At 54.8% G+C, this 5,113-nt stretch overlaps 1 pseudogene; it reads left to right on the forward strand.

The window, feature by feature from the left end:
* The first annotated feature begins 4,222 nt into the window (after positions 1-4,222).
* LOC121820093 (5.8S ribosomal RNA) lies at positions 4,223-4,375 on the forward strand (annotated as a pseudogene).
* The last annotated feature ends 738 nt before the right edge of the window (positions 4,376-5,113 follow it).

Genomic DNA, 5,113 nt, shown 5'->3' on the forward strand with positions numbered 1-5,113 from the left:
TGCTTGTCTGTAAAGCTTTTGATTTCTTCTTCATATTTGAATGAAATCCTTGCTGGGTACAGTAATCTTGGTTGAGGTTTTTCTCTTTCATCACTTTAAGTATGTCCTACCAATCCCTTCTGGCCTGAGGAGTTTCTATTGAAAGATCAGCTGTTATCCTTATGGGAATCCCCTTGTGTGCTATTTGTTGTTTTTCCCTTCCTGCTGTTAATATTTGTTCTTTATATTTGATTTTTGTTATTTTGATTATTATTTGTCTTGTGGTGTTTTGCCTTGGGTTTATCCTATTTGGGACTCTCTGGGTTTCTTGAACTTGGGTGACTATTTCCTTTCACATTTTAGGGAAGTTTTCAACTATTATCTCCTCAAGTATTTTCTCATGGCCTTTCTTTTTGTCTTCTGGGAATCCTATGGTTCAAATGTTGGGGTGTTTGACGTCTCAGAGGTCCGTGAGGTTTTCCTCATTTCTTTTAAAATTCTTTTTTTTCTTTTTTCCTTTCTGCTTCATTTATTTTCACCATTATAGCTTATACCTCACTTATCCTGTCCTCTGCCTCCGTTATTCTACTGTTGGTTCCCTCCAGAGTGTTTTTGATCACATTTATTGCATTATTCATTATATATTGACTCTTTCTTACTTCTAGATCCATGTTAAACATTTATTGCATCTTCTCAATCCTTGTCTCCAGGCTATTTATCTGTAACTCAATTTTGTTTTCAAGATTTTTGATCATTTTTATTATCATTATTCTGAATTCCTTTTCAGATGACTCCCTATTTCCTCCTCACCCTCTCGGGGGGCCCATGCTTCCCAAAGTTCCAGCTCTTTTGTTTGTCCCCAAAATTGTTGGTAGACATCCCATCTGTATTCTTTCTTCCCCTCAACCAAAATCGCCTCCTCCCCAACCTCCATGGCTCCACATCCCAGGAAAGGAGACCTGAAAGTGGCTCGGGGGAGAAGGTGCCCCTTCCTTCCTCTCCCTCTAAGCCTGAGGGCCTGGGAATCCTGGCAGCATGTTAAGGAGGGTCTGGTACTCATCCTCACTGAGGGGTACTTCCAGGAATGCCTCAACTCCTTCCTCCACAGCGGCCCCCGGGTAAGACTGGGGTATGTCCTTGATGGACTTGGCAGCCACGATTTCCTCTAAGAAGCTGGGTGACCCGGGGAGGGCTGGATGGCCCCCTGTGAGGACAGTAAAGGACCCCAGGAAAGGATCCAGCAAGCCCGGGATGCTCGGCAGCCGGGAGCTCATCTTGGAGGCTGGGTGAGTCTGAGAGGGCGAGGTGTGCTCATGCATCTGCAGTGGCCCCCAGGAAAAGTGCCTGCTTGTCTGGGACACCTGTGGCCACAAAGAGCTCAACTAAGAGGCTTGTCGAGTTTGGAAATTTGCGGGACTGGGGCTGTGGCTCTAGCAGGGGCACTGTGCCTTCACCATAGGGTCACTCGGGCCACCACGGGATGTGTGTCTCAGGCTGTGCACGCGGCAGGATGGCCCCTGACCCATGCTGCCAAGGGTCCATGACAGCAGGAGAGCACTCGGCTCAGAGAACTCTACCTGGGGAGGAGGTGGTGGAGGACACAGATGCCAAGGGAAAGAAGCCAGTCCCCGGAGGACTGTGCCTTCACTGGGGCTCCTTCCTCTGACATATGCCTCATTCTTGTCAGGATGCTCCATTGGCTGGGATGGAGGGGGGACTGGGGGTGGCTGGCAGATGAACTGGAGATCAGCTAGCCTTTCCTCTCCTGGTGGCATGGCCTTGAAATTGGCTTGCCAGTGCTCAGGTCTTCCCTGATAGCTCAGTTGTAAAGGATCCACCTGCAATGCAGGACACCAGTTCAGTTCCTGCATTGGGAAGATCTGCTGCAAAAGGGAGAAAACTACCATCTGGCCTCTAGAACTAGTCCACGGAGTCGCAATGCGTCCGACAGGATGGTGCGCATGTGTTCGTGTGTGTGCAGGTGCATGTGCTTGTGCACAAAGTGAAGCCGGGAATAGACCTTTTGCCCTGGCTCTATCCTGGGGAGGGGGTAGAGAGGGAACGTGGCTTGAACAAACCACAACACCACACCCATAGCCATCATTAGCAATGTATTCTTTGGCCACCGAAGCTTCTAAACCCAACCATGGGGTTCACATGAGAACAGGCAGGGTTTCGTATGTATTTCAAAACCACTGGGTCTATAAATTCAGGAATGGGTTTGCAAATACATAACTCTGTATGTCTGTGGGTGACGGCAGGATGTTGGTGGCAGGGTGAGCTCAGTCACTATACTCCGTGGGTAAGAGAGAGACACGGAGATGATTGGCTTTTGCAGATATACTGGGCATGTGTGTTCACATGGGCATGGATTATGGTCATGAAAGCGGTTGTGTGCGTAGGTCCCTACTGCTGGCTCAGAGGATCTGACCATGAGAAAACCGCCCTGAACAGGCATCTTGAAACCAGGGGAAATGTGTCCTTGATGCAGAATTTTAAGGATACCTGCAGGGTTTGCAGGTGGCTTGAAGCTGAGTCCCAGAAGCAGGCTCAGGCCCCACTCCCCCAACAACCCTCTCCCTTCCTCTGTCCCCAAATCTTCCTGCTTCCGTTTCCTCTCTCCCTCCCTCCTTCTCCCACTCAGCCTTCCCAAACTCTCTCCCTTCACTCCCACTCTCTCCCTTCACTCCCACCCTCTCCCTCCACCCACTGGGCCCCTCCCACCTGCATCTCCCAACTTTCCACCTTCCCACTCCCCTGTCTCCCTCTCCCCCTCCCTCTGCTGCCCCTGGCATAGGGAAGGAGTTCTCCTGTGTGGACTGCTGAAAAAAATTGGACCAGAAGACAGAGGAGCCAGACCAAAAGAACCTTTGTGGGGCAGGGGGTTTCTTTATTGGCACCATGGCATATCTGCTCTTAGGCACCCTCTTGATCACAGCAATACTTGGGTTCCTTGAGGCTTCAGGTGGGATGTCCCTCTTGGGGTGAGGGGGAGTGAGGCACAGCTTTCCAAAGATCCAGCTCTCGGGTTTGTCCCCAAAGTTGTTGTTAGACATCCTGTCTGTATTCTCTCCTACCCCCATCCCAAACCGCCCCCCACCACGAGCTTCATGGCTCTGCATCCCAAGAAAAGAGAACTGAAAGGGGTTCAGGGGAGAAGGTGCCCCTTCCTTCCTCTCTGTCTAAGCCCGAGGGCCTGGGGAGCCTGGCAGCATGTCGAGGAGGGCCTGGTAATCCTCCTCACCGAAGGGTGCTTCCAGGATTTCTTCAACTCCTTCCTCGTCCACAGCGGCTCCTGGGGAAGATGAGGGCATGTCCTAGATGGCCATGACAGCCAAGATTTCCTCTAGGAGGCTGAGTGTCCCAGGGAGTGCTGGGTGGTCCCCTGTGATGACAGTAGCGGACTCCACAGAAGACGCCTGTGTGTCCGGGATGCCTGTGGCCACCAGGAGCTCATCTTGGAGGCTGGGTGAGCCTGGGAGTGCAAGGTGTGCTCCTTCATTGACACAGGATCCAGGGAAGGCCCAGTCCTGTTGTGGATGCCTGTGTCAGCCAAGATTTCCTCTAAGAGGCTGAGTGTGGAGGAGAGACCTGGCTGTTGTGTTGTGAATACATAGGCTCCCGTTGAAGGCCTCTATGCATCACGGGCCAGCCGTGCTGAGGTCCGCGCGCGTGGCTGTGGGCAGGGATGCAGTAGCTGGTGGTGGAAGTTGGGGCTGTGGTCCGTGGGGCACGCTGTGCCCCTTGCCCACCTCCTCCTTTCCAGTTACCTAGTGCGTCCTGACGAGGAGGTTTAAAGACCCCTGGGGGGTTTCACTGCCTTGGGGTCAGGATGGCCGGGCCCACGGGAAGTCGGGAGGTGCCTCCAGTCTCCCCCGGACTCAGCCATCCCCTGAAGGGCCGGGACGGTGTGGCGCATCATGGTCACTGCCGCCATGGCTGTTGGGAGGGGGCTAGCCTGCAGTCCTCGTGTGGGCCGTGACTGTGTGAGGTGCATGAGTGGCTCCTCCACGTCCCTGGGGGAGGGTTGGAACCCCCCCACCCGGGGGCCTGTTGGGTGTCCAAGCACACCCTGCTCCATTGCGTGAAATCTTTCCTGTCCCCTCCAGTCTGCTGTTTTCTGTCTGACTTGGCTGGCCAGAGGCAACCCCTGCCCAACTCTGGGGAGGGAGGGAGAAAGGGTGGGATGTGCCATGCCAGGGGTGGGTCTCCTGTGGAAATAAAACACTTGAAAACCTCCTACGACTCTTAGTGCTGGATCACTCAGCTCTTGTGTCAATGAAGAATGCAGCTAGCTATGAGAATTAATGTGAATTGCAGGACACATTGATCATGGACACTTTGAACGCACTTGTGGCCCTGGGTTCCTCCTGGGACTACGCCTGTCTGAGCATTGCTTAATGATCAACCACCCCTCTGGGGTGCTCATGTCGTGTGCTCGCCTTCCTGGAGGTCCCGTGGCTGGGGGTTGTCCTTGAAGGGCCTCTGGTCCCTCCATCCCCCTAAGTGCAGACACAGTGTCCCCTGCCTCTGTGGCCAGGTGGACGCTGCCCGCAAGAGGGGAGAAGGGGACATGAGGTCGCACTGAGTCCCCTGGCCTGCCAGGCCTCTGTGGTTGGTCTCCCCTTTGAGAGCTTCCTCAAGCTGCAAGCGGCCATTGGGTGTTGTTGCCCTTGGGGTGTCGGGGTTTGGGGATGGTCTTGCGTCACGCAGCAGGGGCCCACGGGTGTGGTGGGGTGGGGTCACATCTTCAGTTCTTCGTTCGCCGTCCTGCCCTTGGCGGCGGTTTTTCCCGGCACCCGGCCGCCACCCCCTGCGGTGCCTTCCCAGCCTTACATCCGTGGCCCATGCCCGCTTCCCGCCCCCCGCGGCTCTCACCCTAGTGGGGCGGGCGGCTCAATCTCGAGGCCCAGTCTGCGTGCATGTCCTGGCCCCAGGGACACGTGCCCCAGCGGCTTCTGCCCGCCGCTGCACACTCTCCCCCCGGGCTTCGGCCTTGCCTCTGTTCCCGGCCCAGAGGCCCTGCCATGAGGGTGAAGTCTGTTGGAGGGAGAAAGGGGGTGTACTGTGGGTCCTTCGCCCATTTGGGCTTTGGCTCCTGAGCGTGCACCCACCCTCCACGCCCCCTCCCTGT

Source organism: Ovis aries, chromosome 7 (genome assembly GCF_016772045.2).
Source record: "Ovis aries strain OAR_USU_Benz2616 breed Rambouillet chromosome 7, ARS-UI_Ramb_v3.0, whole genome shotgun sequence".
In the NCBI taxonomy this organism is placed as follows: Eukaryota; Metazoa; Chordata; class Mammalia; order Artiodactyla; family Bovidae; genus Ovis; species Ovis aries.